This window comes from Canis lupus, chromosome 15 (genome assembly GCF_011100685.1).
Source record: "Canis lupus familiaris isolate Mischka breed German Shepherd chromosome 15, alternate assembly UU_Cfam_GSD_1.0, whole genome shotgun sequence".
Classification (NCBI taxonomy): Eukaryota; Metazoa; Chordata; class Mammalia; order Carnivora; family Canidae; genus Canis; species Canis lupus.
The window spans coordinates 56,190,821-56,207,318 of NC_049236.1; the positions used below are offsets into that span (position 1 = coordinate 56,190,821).

General features: G+C 39.6%; 1 long non-coding RNA gene across 2 annotated transcripts in view; it reads right to left on the bottom strand.

Annotated features, from left to right (window-relative positions):
- Positions 1-383: 383 nt before the first annotated feature.
- LOC102157159 overlaps positions 384-16,498 on the bottom strand; it is a 33,427-nt gene continuing 17,312 nt past the window's right edge. Inside the window, exons 4-6 of one of the 2 annotated variants that reach the window (XR_005370946.1) lie at positions 16,203-16,395; positions 1,465-1,584; positions 384-515 (exon numbers count right to left, since the gene is read on the bottom strand). This is a non-coding gene — a long non-coding RNA (uncharacterized LOC102157159). Of the gene's footprint in view, positions 516-1,464; positions 1,585-14,952; positions 16,396-16,498 lie in introns of those variants that run through there. The other variant, XR_005370944.1, reaches the window with a different exon arrangement.

Sequence of the window (16,498 nt, forward strand, 5' to 3'; positions counted from 1 at the left end):
CAGGGAGCCTGCTTCTCCCTCTGCCTGGGTCTCTGCCTCTCTCTCTCTCTCTGTCTCTCATTAATAAATAAAATCTCTTAAAAAAAAAAAAAAAGAATATTTGAAACCGAGATCTAACAACCAGCTGCACCGCCCCCCCCCCACCCGGGTGCCCCATAGCTGCTCAGTACATGTTCTTGAATGAACGAATGAGTTCCAGAGAATGCTAATGGCCTTGAGGATTTCTGTAAGAATGTTAATAAGAGATTTCATTTCCATGTATATTTATGTGTAATTTGAGAAGATTATCAGCGCTTCATGCTGATCCTTTCAAATTCCAGTACATTAAAATGAATGTCAAATGTTAATTCCTTATAAGTTGATGTCCTTGAATTCCATGGTGTTTATTAGTTGTGGTTCCCGGAGGATCTAGGTCAGCCCAGCACAGAACCTCTGTGTCCTTTGATGAATAGGAGTCAAAATAAATTGTTCTCCGGTGTAGGGTCACTTCCAGGCTGCAAACTGGTCATTTACACCTTGTCTCAGAAATACCAAATGATAAGTTCACATTAAAAGCCTTATTCTGGTCTACTAGCTTAAAATTAGCCTTTAGCTAAGCAGTCCAGGAATTGTCACTTTTAGCCATAACCTCCTAAGCATTATTACCATTAGGAACGTCATTGTGATTAACTAGGGAACATGGTTAAGGGCTTCTGCACCATCATACTTCTGGGGTTCAAATTCAATCGCTAAAGATACTAACTTGGGACTTTGGACAAATTGCTTAGCCTTTCTGTGCCTCAGCTTCCTCATCTGTAAATTAGGATTATGATATGCAGCCCTTAAGTTTGTCTGTTTAATTTTTTTTTTTTTTTAAAGTAAGCTCCGTGCTCACTGTGAGGCTTAAACTCATGGCCCCCAGATCAAGTGTCACCTGCTGCACTGGCAGCATTAGGTGAAGACTGATTTGGATGTTTTAGTATCAGAAACATAGTAAGCGCTCAACCAGTATAAGCAGTTAATAATCACAAATAGCTGATACTGGGATCCCTGGGTGGCACAGCGGTTTAGCACCTGCCTTCGGCCCAGGGTGCGATCCTGGAGACCCGGGATCGAATCCCACGTCGGGCTCCCGGTGCATGGAGCCTGCTTCTCCCTCTGCCTGTGTCTCTGCCTCTCTTTCTCTCTCTCTGTGTGTGTGTGACTATCATAAATAAATTTAAAAAAAAATAAAAACAAATAGCTGATACTTTACTAAAATAATTACTAGTATCAATGTATTCCGAAATGGAAGTTAAAACTGCAAAGGTACTGTGAGGATACCTCTGCATTCTCAGGAAATATAACGTGATTCTTCTGTTACACAGGTTTTGGGGTGTAAAAGACTAAATGTTACTCTCACTGTGCCTAGATTTTTCACAGTAACGTAACAGCTTTATATAAACTGTCGTATTCCTAGAACAAACTTGAATAACAGAATCATACCTTTCAAAGCCACTCTAGTACCGATCTCTAGTGGAAAGGGAAATCTTCCTAGAAGACAACCTGTCCCATGGTTAGTCTGCTTGCTTAAAATAGGGCTTCTGAATTCTGAAGTCTTCTCGTCTATGTGTAGAAAGAAAGAGTAAGGAGCATGTACTATTTCTTAGGGCTAAGGACACAATTTCATCTAGATAGAGGGATGAATATTTGCTCTAAGAGCTCTATTATTATCATTATTGTTATTTCTGTTTCCCATAAGTGTGGTAGGATAATATTAACAGATTGCATCCCCCACCCAATGTTCTCTCTCAGTATCTTTGCTTATTACCCCACCCAAACAAGCAGCTAGGTATCCTGTGCTCGTTGCTTTAAGGAGAAACACGTAACAGCAAAGAAAACAGAGTGGGGGAAAACAGAGTCTTCCTGGCTTTGGAGTTGCAAAAGGCTTGGTTTTACAGGAACATAAAAGCCGGCTGGCATAGCAAGAGATTTGGACAAAGCATCTTTTTTAAAAGCATGGCTTCCCACTGGCAAAAAATAATAATAGTAAAACTCAAACATCTCCAATGCTGGAAAATGAGGGGGTTGTGAATGGTAGAGGAGGAGGGGAAGCAAAGCCAGGGCAGATTTCCACTGCCCCAGAGATGAGAAGTCTCTGAACCATGTTCGCCAGGAAGTCAGCAAACCTCCATAGATAGGTTTATGAGATCTGAGAGCAGCGGGAACAGAGCACCCAGATTCCCCAATGTAGCCTCAAGAAGGCAGCAGGACCCAGAGAGAGTATGGATTAATGGTGTGAGTAGATGGATGGGAACTAGACAAACTCCCAAAGATTTCCTATGCCCTAACTTGGAGTGGGAGCAAAACAATATCCCTGTGTTCCCAAGTGTGCCACAGAAGAGGAAAGATGACCTCCACACTTCAGGAGCTTGCAGAAGGGAAATCTGAACTCTGCAGAGGCCTGGACAACTGATGACCGAGGTAGGATGTCTAGTGTCTCATTAGAAGCCTATGTTGACAGACGACTTTGAGACCCAGAGGCTCCCAACCCCAAAACTTATTACCATACTAGACATTATCAAGTTTACATCCAATCCCAAGAGGAAAAAAGTGAGATACCAGAAACTGGCAAAGATTATGACCTTATCAACCCTTTGGAGTAGGCAATTCAAAATTGAACCCAAAGGGAGTAATAGGAAAAAAAAACTTGTGTTTCAGACATCTGAGTTCATATCTTTATACAGGCGTAGACTGGGGATCACTGAGATCCTAACTAGGACCCAGAAAAGTTTGAAGTAACACCCAACCCCTTCATCACAGGTAAGAAGTCAGAAAGGACACCAGAGTTTGGGGAGAAACTTTCAGGATCTTGTCTGTTGAGTCAAACTCTGACAGCAAAATTGGAACTCAAGAGGTTAATGCATGACTCTTTTTTTTTTTTTTTTTTTTTTAAGATTTTACTTATTTATTCATGAGAGACAGAGACACAGGCAGAAGGAGAAACAGGCTCCACACAGGGAGCCTGACATGGTAGTCGACCCCAGGTCTCCAGGATCACGCCTTGGGCTAAAGGTGGCGCTAAACCGCTGAGCCACCCGGGCTGCCCTAATGCATGACTCTTAAAGGAGGCAAAATGATTCTGCTCCTAGAGGAAGCATTGGTGTTGAGATACTAGTGTGTAGGAGAGAGTCCCAACTAAGAATCCCTACTCTGACAGATCAGAATGAAAAAGCAACTCTCAAGTTCTGCCTGCCTGCAAAATTTATGACTAAGAATAATCGTAATTATTTCTGAGGTACAGCATTGAACCAATGAAGATGCCACCAGGGGCCAGTAGAGTCTCTGCCACCAACAGAAATCATCCTACAGACAAAAATAGTGCAGTGAACTTTCTGCCTGAAAAGTCCCAAAATGATAAGAATCTTCTTCTAGGAGCTGGAAGTAATGTAATCAAAAAAAGGATATTGATTATTAGTTTACAATGACACCAAGTAAGAGAGGGTTGGTGTGTATTCCTTTCCTGAGGAGTAATAATAAGATTAATCTTAACTGTTTCAGTTCACGCATTGTGAAATGTGCATTTATCTGATAGAACAATATCAGTGATACGATGATTTCAACCAACAAAACCAATGTTCAAATCCTTAGTATTCCATTCCTCCAAAGAAAAAAAATTAGATTCATCTAAAAGGACCTCCTTAAAATGGATTTTGTGACTATCACAAACTAAAATAATAACTAGAACGTATTGATCATTAATACGTGCTAGGCTTTCTGCTAAGTGCTTTACATACTTTATGTTAGTTAATCCTCCAAAATAACTTCATGTCAAAGGTAATCTTATTATCCTGTTTTACTTATCTAAGGGCTGGAGAGGTTAAGAAAGTTGCTTGATAGGACTCCAAAGCCACTTCCCTATGTATTAGAAAGATGGAACCTAACAACCTATCTTTAAACATACAAGGTTTAGGGCGCCTGGGTGGCTCAGTTTATCAATCATCTGCCTTTGGCTCAGGTCACTTTCCCAGGGTCCTGGGGTGGAGCCCTATATCCGGCTCCCTGCTCAGCACGGAGTCTGCTTCTTCCTCTACCCCTCTCCCCCATCTCCCCCTCCCCCATGTATGCTTTCTCTCCTTCTCTCTCTCACAAAAATAAACATTTAAAAAGTAAAAATTAAAAAATAAACACATAAGGTTTAGACGTTGTATAAGAAACATCATGATATATAAAGGATCTTGAGCTCCTCGTGGCATTAACATCAGATTTGTTTTATCCTTACATAACTTGGCTTTGATCTGGCATCCTAAAACGGATTAGGCTTCTGAGGAATATAAGGGTATTCTATAGCTACAGAATGTGAAGTGAGAAAAAACATTTTTCCACAGAAACTGAAAGCAGTCATAAAATTTCCTCCTAATCACTTTGCATGGAGGTTAGAGAATTGGTGCCAACCTGCTGGCATCTCCCTGAATTTCCCCCAATTTGAGGCAGAGATTAAAGGCAAAAAAAGCTAATAGAAGATATGCGAATATAAATCCTAGTGGCTCTGATGGAAGGGTTACACTAAGTAGAAGAGTTTCCGTAGACAGGGTCTCGAAGGTCCTATTGACAGAGACTATTGTGACCTGTTGAGTAAGCCAATGTAGGAATTTTAGTAGGGTTAACTTTAAAAGATTTGCATTTTTATTTTATTTTTTTTTTTTTAATTTTTTTTCTTTTTTTAAATTTATTTATTCATGATAGTCACACGGAGAGAAAGAGAGAGGCAGAGACACAGGCAGAGGGAGAAGCAGGCTCCAAGCACCGGGAGCCCGATGTGGGATTCGATCCCGGGTCTCCAGGATCGCGCCCTGGGCCAAAGGCAGGCGCCAAACCGCTGCGCCACCCAGGGATCCCAAGATTTGCATTTTTAAAAGATTATTTTGGCTCTAGCATGTAGAAGAAAATCAAAGGGAGCCATGGTAGATGTAGGGAGGGCAGTGAGCCAGTTACTAGTGATGAGGTGTGAATCTAGCTGGTACTAAAGTGATGATAGTAAAGATGGATAAAAATTGATGGATGAGAAAAGCATATGGGGAGGGGATATAAAATCAACAGTTCCAAGTAATAGATTGGACATGAAATGACATAGAAGAATGGATGGAGTGAGAAACGGGTTGACAGGTAAACCTGGGATGTGAAGTAAAAAGAGGACTGATAAGCACCCACTGAATTTAGTGACATGGAGGTCTTTGGTGGCATTGCTGAGACATTCATATCAATGTCGTTATGTCTCTAATGGAATAATTTGGGTTTATTAATATCTTAAATACATAATACCAACATTTATTCCCAATAATCAATATTATTTTTAATGTCCTTAAACTTATTGAAAATACTAAGTACAATAGAATACCTGTAGACATATCAATGTCTTTGGAAAAAGAACTTTTTTCCATGGTGAGATCCAGTACCTTTGGCAGAACAATTCGTGAGAATTAAAAGTAAAAGTAGCGTTACTAAAAATGTACTGTATGCCAGATGCTTTTACATATCTTATAAGTTATCTTCTGTATCCTAATGCGAATGTCAACCATTCTAGATAAATATTGATTACTGGTGGTGACAGCTTGAAGTTCTTTAAAAAGATGAGTTGGAGCAATAGAAGTTTTTGAATCTTCTTTCCTATATCCTGTCTCATCAAAGTTGCTGTGTTCAAACCTGAACTCTTGTCTACAAATCCCAACACTCAAATTACATGCTCTCCTCTATTTTTAAAGGTACCATAGCTGAGAAATATTTAAGGTGCCTGGCACACAGTAGGTAGTCAGCAATGTTCGTTGTCACAATTTGTCAATGCTCCCTCCTGTCTTTCAACTGATGTTTCTCAAAGGTACCTCCCTCCTGTTCAGGAGCCTTCAGTCTCAAGTGAAATAGTTATTAATGGGCCTGCCATCTCTAGGTTCTCCCCTAATTTGTAAGAGGAACATTAAATAACATGATGGCTGGTGTTCCTGAGAATACCGACAGCACAGAATGTTCTACTCCCCCAGGTCTTTTCTTATATTGACCCTCAGAACAAACATGCAAATGAACATATTGTGAAGTCATTTTCACAGGCGGCCAGCACGGTGCTGTCTATGTGTACAGATTTCTAGAATTCAAATTTGGAGGATGGATATATTTAGTGAGGCCATAGGACTGAAGGGTTATTATGCTCCTTATGCAATTCCTGCTGTCACTTGCCACCCCTAAGGTTTTAACAGGCTCTGCATTGTAGCTACATCACTAAGATCACCGCTGACAATGTGAAATGAAGGATTTCTGTCCTGTTGACTGAAGAGTAAAATTTAAGTGCCCTGGATACCAGACCAGTGGGCAGCAAAGAAACGGGTTTATATTTTCGCCCACAGAAAGAATAGCTCACCTTGTTAAGGAGGAACTTTACAAAGGGGTTAGGACTTTTCTCGGTTTGAAACAGTGGATCTATTTAGATTCTGGAAGCCCCAGAATCTGTACTACAGAGCATCAGCCCAAAACAGATAACCTTGGCTACACAGCCCGTGAGGCTGGTGTTTGGATCTCATTTCACAGAGGAAGAAACTGGCTGAGGCTGGTGAATGTGCCTCCAGGCCAAACTGTCAGAGTCCTGCTTGCTTCCATCTCAGACCACATCTCAGTACCCCCTAGGTCAGAACAAGCATTTCTCTGTTCGGGAATATCTGCCAATGATAACAATTTTGTTTTTATCATTAGTGATGTGACTTGTGGTTTTTGAGAAAAAAAATAGCTGATAGATTCAGTTGCTTCTTGAATATTTCCCTAAAAGTGATCGTTGAGCCAAGCTGTTGAAAGGAGGCTGTTCACTCAGTTATTATTTAAAAAAAAAAAAAAATTATGCTGACTCCAGCAGCACATATATTTAAAAATAGTAATAATAATAATAATTAATCTTTTAAGCTTAAAATGGGGAATTTAGATCACAATTATTTCTTACACTATTAAATTGGAATTCTACTGAGGAAAACAATTCCTCTATATTCAGATTTTTGAGACAAGCTAGATAAAAACTCTATTTGATTTACTTTTATATTTAATAAAATACTCACATGTAATAAAGTAATAACATTTGCTGAAGTACTTTCATTAGAAGTATAACATCTACTGGAAAAAACTGGTCTTATTCAGCAGACATTATTGACTACCTAATACTTGCCAGGCCTGGCACATAGTTAGAAGGATGAAAAAGAGAGTTGATGTTTTTAAGGAGTGTGCTGTTTGCTAAAAGAGACATTGTTACAGTATATGAATATGCAGTATAATATAGAGAGGTAGATTCAAGACACTGGGAAAAAATTGGGAGATCCAGCTTTGGAGATCTCTAAACAGTTTCATAGGTGAGATTCCATGGGATCTAAGTCTTCTTACTCTGTAAAATACTTTACCAGATTGGGAGATTAGAGTATAGAGGGACATATGTTAGTATTATATGTATAGCATAGCCTAAAAACTGTCTATGTCTAAGAAATAAAAACCAGAGAAAGTATTATTACCAAAGTATAGGGGTGAATAAGATATTAATAATAAAATATCTGATAAGTGTGACAAACCTAGATGCACAGTTTATTGAAAAAGAAACTAGGGCAGCCTGACGGTCTAAATACACATAAGTAAAATAGAAAAAGAATTTTCTATTTATTTTCAGTTTATCCAAATTTGCTTAAAACTCAGAACTAGGGATCCCTGGGTGGCGCAGCGGTTTGGCGCCTGCCTTTGGCCCAGGGCGCGATCCTGGAGACCCAGGATCGAATCCCACATCGGGCTCCCGGTGCATGGAGCCTGCTTCTCCCTCTGCCTGTGTCTCTGCCTCTCTCTCTCTCTCTCTCTCTCTCTATGTGACTATTATGAATAAATAAAAATTAAAAAAAAAAACTCAGAACTATAAGCAAACTCAACTGTAAATAAATAAGTAATTCTAAGTATTTTCATTTCTTCTTCAAAATCCAGTAATGAGGGAATAGGGGGTGGGGTAACTGGGTGATGGACATTAAGGAGGGAACATGATGCAATGAGCACTGGGTATTATATAAGATTGATGAATCACTGACTTCTACCTTTGAAATCAATAATACATTATATGTTAATGAATCGAATTTATATTTAAAAATTAATTAATTAAAATAAAATAAAACAAAATCCAGTAATGTTGGAGAGAAGTTTAAATGACACCTCTTATCTACCAAAACTGTAATTGCTCAATGACTAACAGGAGATATTTGCATTTGTATACGGAAAACCTTTCCTTCTAATCATGTTCTTTGCATCAGTAGTTTTTTTAAATTACTAGATATTTTAATACCTTTATAATAAATGTAAGTGATAATAGACCCAGACTGCAAGACTTCATGGGCTAAGAGAAATGCCTTTACAATTTATAGTAAAACCAATTTTCTTGTTTAAAATTACTCATATATTATAAAACTCATAGTATTTAGATTTTTAAGCAGCTGATTTTGTAAATTTTCTGGATATCACATTTTAGTGCAAGATAATTATAATTAAGTTGAAGTTTTATGTAAGTGCTAACATGCATTGCATGCTTACTATATGTCATGAGTTTTCTATATACTTTATGTTGATTTTTTTTAATTAAAAAATTTTTCTTTAAAGATTTTATTTATTTGAGAGAGACAGCACGAGCAGGGGAAGGTGCAGGCACAGAGGGAGAAGCAGGGTCTGTACTGAGGAGGGAGCCCGATGTGGGGGCTCTATCCCTTGTCTCAGATCATGACCTGAGCTGAAGGCAGCTGCTTTACTGACTGAGTCACCCAGGTGTCCCAATATGTTCATTTAAAAGTACGTCTGTTTATGAGAGCTTGGGTAGTTTACTCAGTTGAGTGTCTGCTGGCAGGTAGGTAGGTATGTACAGTTGTGATTTTGAGAGATATTGCCAAATTGATATGGTGGTTGTACCAATTTACACTCCTTCAAGCCATGTATGAGAGTACCTGTCTCCACCATACTCTTACCACCCGACATATCATGACATTCTTTGATCTTTGCCAATCAGATAGGGAGGAAATGCCTTGCTATGATTTAGGTGGATTTTCTTATTAATTCCTAAAGTAGTAGGTAGTATTACAATTATTATTTTATTTTATTTTATTTTATTGTTTTTTTAATAAATTTATTTTTTTATTGGTGTTCAATTTACCAACATACAGAATAACACCCAGTGCTCATCCCATCGAGTGCCCCCCTCAGTGCCCGTCACCCATTCACCCCCCACCCCTCGCCCTCCTCCCCTTCCACCACCCCTAGTTCGTTTCCCAGAGTTAGGAGTCTTTATGTTCTGTCTCCCTTTCTGATATTTCCCACACATTTCTTCTCCCTTCCCTTATATTCCCTTTCACTATTGTTTATATTCCCCAAATGAATGAGAACATATGTTTGTCCTTCTCTGATTGACTTACTTCACTCAGCATAATACCCTCCAGTTCCATCCACGTTGAAGCGAATGGTGGGTATTTGTCGTTTCTAATGGCTGAGGAATATTCCATTGTATACCTAGACCACATCTTCTTTATCCATTCATCTTTCGATGGACACCGAGGCTCCTTCCACAGTTTGGCTATTGTGGACATTGCTGCTAGAAACATCGGGGTGCAGGTGTCCCGGCGTTTCATTGCATCTGAATCTTTGGGGTAAATCCCCAACAGTGCAATTGCTGGGTCGTAGGGCAGGTCTATTTTTAACTCTTTGAGGAACCTCCACACAGTTTTCCAGAGTGGCTGCACCAGTTCACATTCCCACCAACATTGCAAGAGGGTTCCCCTTTCTCCACATCCTCTCCAACATTTGTGGTTTCCTGCCTTGTTAATTTTCCCCATTCTCACTGGTGTGAGGTGGTATCTCATTGTGGTTTTGATTTGTATTTCCCTGATGGCAAGTAATGCAGAGCATTTTCCAATTATTATTTTAAATATGAAGAAATTGAAGCTTACAGAAGTTAGGTTACTTGCTTAAATTAGATAAAAGGTGGAAGAATCAGGATTAAACTCACCCTGCCTACCTCCTCAACAAAACTCCTATTATGTCATATAGTATTTCATTAAGGAACAGAGCCAAATGCCTTGAAACTTAAATTATATTCCTTGTAATTATTTTTGATGATTCAGCTCTTAATCCAAAAACGATAGCAGTATTTTGCAGTATCTTAGTCTCAGCATTATCAGAATAATTATCAGTGAACAATAAATATGTGTCCTAGTTTTTAAAACATCCTAATAGGTAGATGCCAGGTGAACTGGCTTTAATGGTCTCGTATGGCATCATCAATTCTGAAAAGTTTCATTTCATCCTCCCAAATTTTGGCCCTCAAATCCATACTTGGTAATCTGGTTTCACAGCTACTTGAATAAAGAGAGATGAATTTGTACTAATCATAATAAAACTTCGCTAAGCCCAGAATGCTGATGTTTATACAACCTACTTGATGTGTAAAAGGTAACATGAGGATTACAATAGCAGTTTTCTTCTCCACAGTTCAAAGTGATTTGCAAATATTACGTTCTGGTTTTCCTCACATATTGAACAAACAACCAAAAACCATGTGCCACCTTTTGGCATTATTGGGAAGAATGTGGGTGGGGTGGAGGAACTAACTACATGAGAATCATGTGCTCACTACATTTCAAGCTACAATTTGAAGACATTATATATGCATTTACTGGGTGTGGGCTTTCAGCATGTTACAGGTTCGACCTGTTTGCAGCTCTCAGTGGCAAGTTTGAGGTCTCTGCCTGCCAGCAGAGGTTTCACAAAGAGAAAACAGTGTTACATCAACCTAAGCTCACAGCCATTAAAGGTTGCCTAAGAATCTCCTGAGTGGCATTTCATGTCAATGAAAAAAACAGAGCATTCAATAAATGGTTTTGGGACAAATGGTTGGCCATCTGGAAAAACCATAAAATTGAAAGTATATCTCACATTCTGCACCAAAATGAATTCCAGATGGATAAAAGATTTAAATGTTAAAAAAAAAATGTATGATAAAACATTATCTCAGGTGGGAGATATGGTATGGCCTTTTATGGTATGACATTATATTCAGAATCCATTAAAAAAAAACGAAGAATCAGACTTCCAATTTTTAAAAATTCTGCATAGAAGAACCCACTATAAATAAAGTCAAAGACAAATGACAAACTGGGAAGATTTTATTCTAACTCATATGACAGACTAGGTGTTCATTTCCATAGTGTACAAAGAGCTTCTACAAATAAATAAGAGAAAGAACAACATCCTTAGAAAAATGGACAAAGGATATGAACTTCCAGTTTTCAGAAATGGAAATACTAAGTGCTCTGAAACTGATATTTAAACACCCTCATAAAGATGAAGTGAAAATTAAAACCAGACTGTGATTCTCAAAAATTCAGAAGTTGGTAATAGCCTCAGTTGGCCAGGTTATGGGGAAAACCTGTATACACATACGTAATTGATGAAAGTAATTTGATAATATTTTAATATTTATCAAAACACAAATGCTTGTGATCTATGATCCATCAATTTTACTTCTGGAGAAATGCAATTTTAAAGAAGGTGGTTAGGAAAGGACTCACTGAAAGGTAAAACCTTTTACCTTTTGAAGGAGTGAGCCATGCTGATTTTGTGGCAGGAACATACCGGGTAAAACACCAAATGTTAAGGTGAGTTGAGAGAAGGTATGTGATAGAAACAGCAAGAAGGCCAGCATGGCCTGAGTAGAATAAGCAAGGGGGTAGAATATTGGAAGAAACGTCAGAGAAGTATTAGAGCAAGACATGTAGGGCCTTATAGGTCATTTTAAGGACTTCCATGTTTACTGTGAGGAAATAGGGAAATCATTGGGATATTTTGAGTAGAGGAGTGACCTGATGTGACCTACATTTTAAAAAAGATCATTCTAGCTGTAGTGATAAGAAGAAAGGAGTAGGTCAGAAATCAGTTGGGAGGCTATGATAAGAGGCAAGAGATGACAATGGACTGAATCAAGATGACGGCAGTATAGGTGGTGAGAAATGACCAGATTGTGGGATCTGCTGACAGATTCCATTTGGGGTAGAGAGAAAGTGTTTAGAGTGATTCTAAGACTTTTGACCTGAACTGGAAAAATGGAGTTGCTATAAAATAGGATGGAGAAGTCTAAGAGAGGAGCAGATTTAGAAGGAGGTAAGGTGTCAAATTATGGACAAGATTGAGTTGAGGTGCTTGGTAGACACTCAAATGGTTGTCAAATAAACAGGCAGCTATGTGAATTTGGATTTCTTGGAAGAGATCCAGGCTGAAGCTATAAGTTAGAAAGTTAGCATGTATAAAATGGTACTTAGGGCTTCCTGGGTGGCTCAGTGGTTTAGCGCCACCTTCAGCCCAGGGCGTGATCCTGGAGACCCAGGATCGAGTCCCACGTTGGGCTCCCTGCGTGGAGCCTGCTTCTCCCTCTGCCTGTGTCTCTGCCTCTCTCTCTCTCTGTGTCTCTCATGAATAAATAAATAAAATATTTTTTAAAATGGTACTTAAAATCTGAGAACTGGATGAGATCACCAATAGACTTAGAGAAGAGAACCAAATATTAATCTTATAGCACTCCAACGTTTAGAGGTAGCAATGGTAAACAGGGGCCAGCAAAAGAAACTGAAAAGAAGCAACAGGTAAGTCAAAGTAAAATTATGAAAGTGTAGTGTCCTGTAAGCTAAATAAAGGCAATGCACCAAGAAGGATGAAGTGATCATTTCAGATACTGCCTCAGCATTAAGGAAGAAGAAGGTTGAGAATGGGACATTAGATTTGGCGATATGGGTCATCAGTGAACTTGACAACACACACACAGTTTTAGAGTAGTAGTAGGGTGAATGTGTGACTGGAATAGATTGAAGAAAGTGGAGAATCAAGCCTCAAAATAATGATTACTAGTTTCCAGGAAGTATAAGAGAAAGGAACACGGTAGATGAGATGACATCATGAGGATGCAAACAGCCAACTCCAGAATGTGGAAACTTATATACGAGAAATGACTTAAAAATTAAACATATATATTTATTTGTATAATAAATATATTGTATATTTAAATATATAATAAAATATATAAAGTATATAAATATATAATATATTTAAATATATAATAAATATAAATATATTTATATATTAAAATATATATTATTTGTTTAATATATATATATTTTTATACCAGCCGGGACACCTGGGTGGCCCAGTGGTTGAGCATCTGCCTCCAGCTCAGGGTGTGATCAATTACCACATCAAGCTCCCCACAGGGAGCTTACTTCTCCCTCTGCTTATATCTCTGCCTCTCTCTCTCTCTGTTTCTCATGAATAAATAAATAAAATCTACAAAAACAAAAAAACCCAAAGACATAGCAGCCAAATGCAATGATTTGCTCAAATCAAACCTGATTTGAGCAAATCTATTATAGAGAGATGTTTTTGAGGCAATATAAGAAATTTAAACTCTGATCATGTATTTAGATTTGTTGGATATTAAGTTGGTGTGTGACTGTCATTTTTTTTTTTTTTTACCAGTCATTATTTGTTAGAAATGTATACTGGATTGCTCACAAGTGAAATGATATCTGGAACTTTCTTTAAAATAGTCCAGGGGCACCTGGGTGGCTCAGTGGTTGAGCGCCTTTGACTCAGGTCATGATCCTGGGGGCCTGGGATCGAGTCCTACATCAGGCTCTCTGCAAGCAGCCTGCTTCTCCCTCTGCCTAGGTCTCTGCCTCTCCATGTGTCTCTCATGAATAAATAAATAAAATCTTTAAAAAATAATAAAAATAGGGCAGCCCGGGTGGCTCAGCAGTTTAGTGCTGCCTTCAGCCTAGGGTGTGGTCCTGGAGACCCGGGATCAAGTCCCACGTCGGGGTCCCTGCACAGGGCCTGCTTATCCCTCTGCTTGTGTCTGTGCCTCTCTCTCTCTCTCCTTGTGTGTCTCATGAGTAAATAAATAAAATCTAAAATAATAATAATAATAAATAAAATAGTCTAGAAGGTGAATCACTATGTTGTACACCTGAAACTAATGTAACATTATGTGTTAATCATACTCAAATTAAAAAAAGAAGCATTTAGGGAAGGAGGATGGATGAAATAAAGTGGACAATATGTTTATAATTGTTGGAATTGGGTAATGATATACAGAAGTCATTCTACTGTATCTCTACTTTTGCATATGCTTGAATTTTTCAAAATAATTTTTTCAAAAAAAGAAAATAAGATGAAAGTTAAATCCAAGAAATATACAGATCTCTTTTGGGATTTTTTTGCTTTAAACAGGAACAGAGAGATGAAGTGATAGCTAGGAGAGAAGGAAGTGTGAAAGAGTTTTTTAAAAAAAATTCCAAGGTGGAAGAAATAAAGGTATATTTGTAAGCCATGGGAAAGATGGAACAGAGAGAGAAAACTGAATGATGGAGGAGAGAAGGGGAATCATCAGGGCAGATACTTTGAACAGGGAGGAGGGTTGAGATCTGGTGCAAACATGGACGTGTGGGTCTTAAATAGGAGTACGGACAGTTGACCCATAGTAACAGGGGGCAGAGCAGGACAGAGCAGGTGGGCACAGGTGTGAGAGGATAGGAGGAAGAGATAGGAGCTTGTTGAAACTGTCTTCTGAAGCCCTCAATTCTCTCAGTGACATAGAATGCAGGGTTATAAGGTAAGAGTGAGGATTGGGGGAGAGTGTTGGAGGTCTGAGAAAGGAGAATGGTTTGTCTAGAAGAGTGGGAGACTGAGTGTACCAAGAAGATCTGATATGATAGCCAGACAGCATTCAAGCCTAATGCAATTCCGTGGCCAAAAATTGAATGTAATTAAGACTAAGCAGCAGGGTTTTCTCTGGCCAGCTTCCATGAATGGTTTTGCCAGTTTTCAAATGACAGATCACCAAGGGAGTGGTGAGTTGTGTTGTTGAGAGTAGAGCTAGGTTGTTGTAACAAAGCAACCCAACATTAATTCTATGAGTTAAAGCAGGTTTTATGTCAATTTTAAGCAGAAACGGGGTAGCAGGCACACCTTTTTACCAGTTTTCAGGAGGGAGAAAGAGTGTAAGGAGCAAGCATTGCTCTTCTTTTAAGGGCCTGGCCTGTGGGCACCACACATTACTTAGGCTTGCACTCCATTAGCAAAATTTTAGTCCTCTGGCTACAGTTAAATGCTAGGAAGCCTGAGAAATGTCAGCTCTGTGCTTAGCTACAATACTCTCATTTTGGAAGGAAGGAGAAGAGATTTTAGCAAATAATTAGAACTCTCGGCAAAGGAGTGATTCTAATAACTGACCAAGGGATTTAACACTAAGAGGCCATTAGAGGATCTGAAGGGAATGAGGCATAACCCATAACCAAAAGGTAGTAGAGTCAAGGGACTGTAGATCTTGGCAGAAGGAGAGGGCTGTTGGAGTCAGGGCCCGGGAGGGAGCACTGGTGGTACTAGAGGGATGCCTGCCATTGAGAACATGAAGGAGTTACTGTGACAAATAATGCCAAGGTCTACAGCATGACTTCACAGTGAGTAACTGATAAAGGGTAAAAGGCAAAATTATAGGAAGAAGAGGTCAAGGAACTCAGGCCAGGATATTTGAAAGGTGACCAAATGGATACTGAAATTACCGAGAATTATGTTGGGAGTACTCTTGGAGAAAGTGACCATGAGTCAGCGGCTAAACTCTTGGAGAAATAAGGACAAGTGACAATAAGGGACAGTAGGTGGTACAGCTGATGACAGGAGATTCGAAGCCGAGGATCTGCAGGGAGGAGCAGTTTGAAAATGGCCAGGAGGAGCAAGGAGCCACCTCAGTCTGTCTCCAGGCCAAAGGTCAGGTAGGATGCAATAGAGACAGCAGAGATAAGGGCTCCCACGGAAGGGGTAACTCCTAGGGAGATTCCGATTTCAGTTGGAGCAGGACAGTGAAAGGGCACCTTCACAGCCAGGGTGAGAACATGTAGATTTTGCTGCTGACAGACGGCAGGACAGGGAGAGTAGGGGAGGGCGGGAGAAGGGAGGAGAAGGAGATTAAGAGCTGATGGGAATTGGAGTAAAGGAGGTGGAGGGTGACCTGGGAGTCCACTGGCTTCCTGCAGTAATGATGTAAACAGGGATAAAGGGATAATGTGATTAATCCTGATGGTCTCAGGGTAGATAATGTCAGCAAGGCTGTGCCTGTTGTTGGGGAGGGAGGACTGAGGTCTTTCTAGAAATTCTGAGACCACCTCTTTGCTGTGGTGCCACTGCACATGAAGCTGCGGTGAATTCCTGCGAAGACTAAGAAAAACTGCTGTCATTTTCCAGGACTTCCCTCTCTTGAGGAAGGGCAAGGCTCTCCTCAGGCTTCTGGATGAAAGCTTCTGATGTCTTCTGGTGGCTCCTCAGCCTCACTCTGGGACCACAACGCAACAGGGAAGCCTGCAGGAGAAGCAGCACCAAGATCAGTTCTTTCCCCAGCCCCCCACCCCCTCACCCCCAGCCCCTGTTCCTTAAGCTGGGGCAGGAGTCTCCAGTCCGGGGA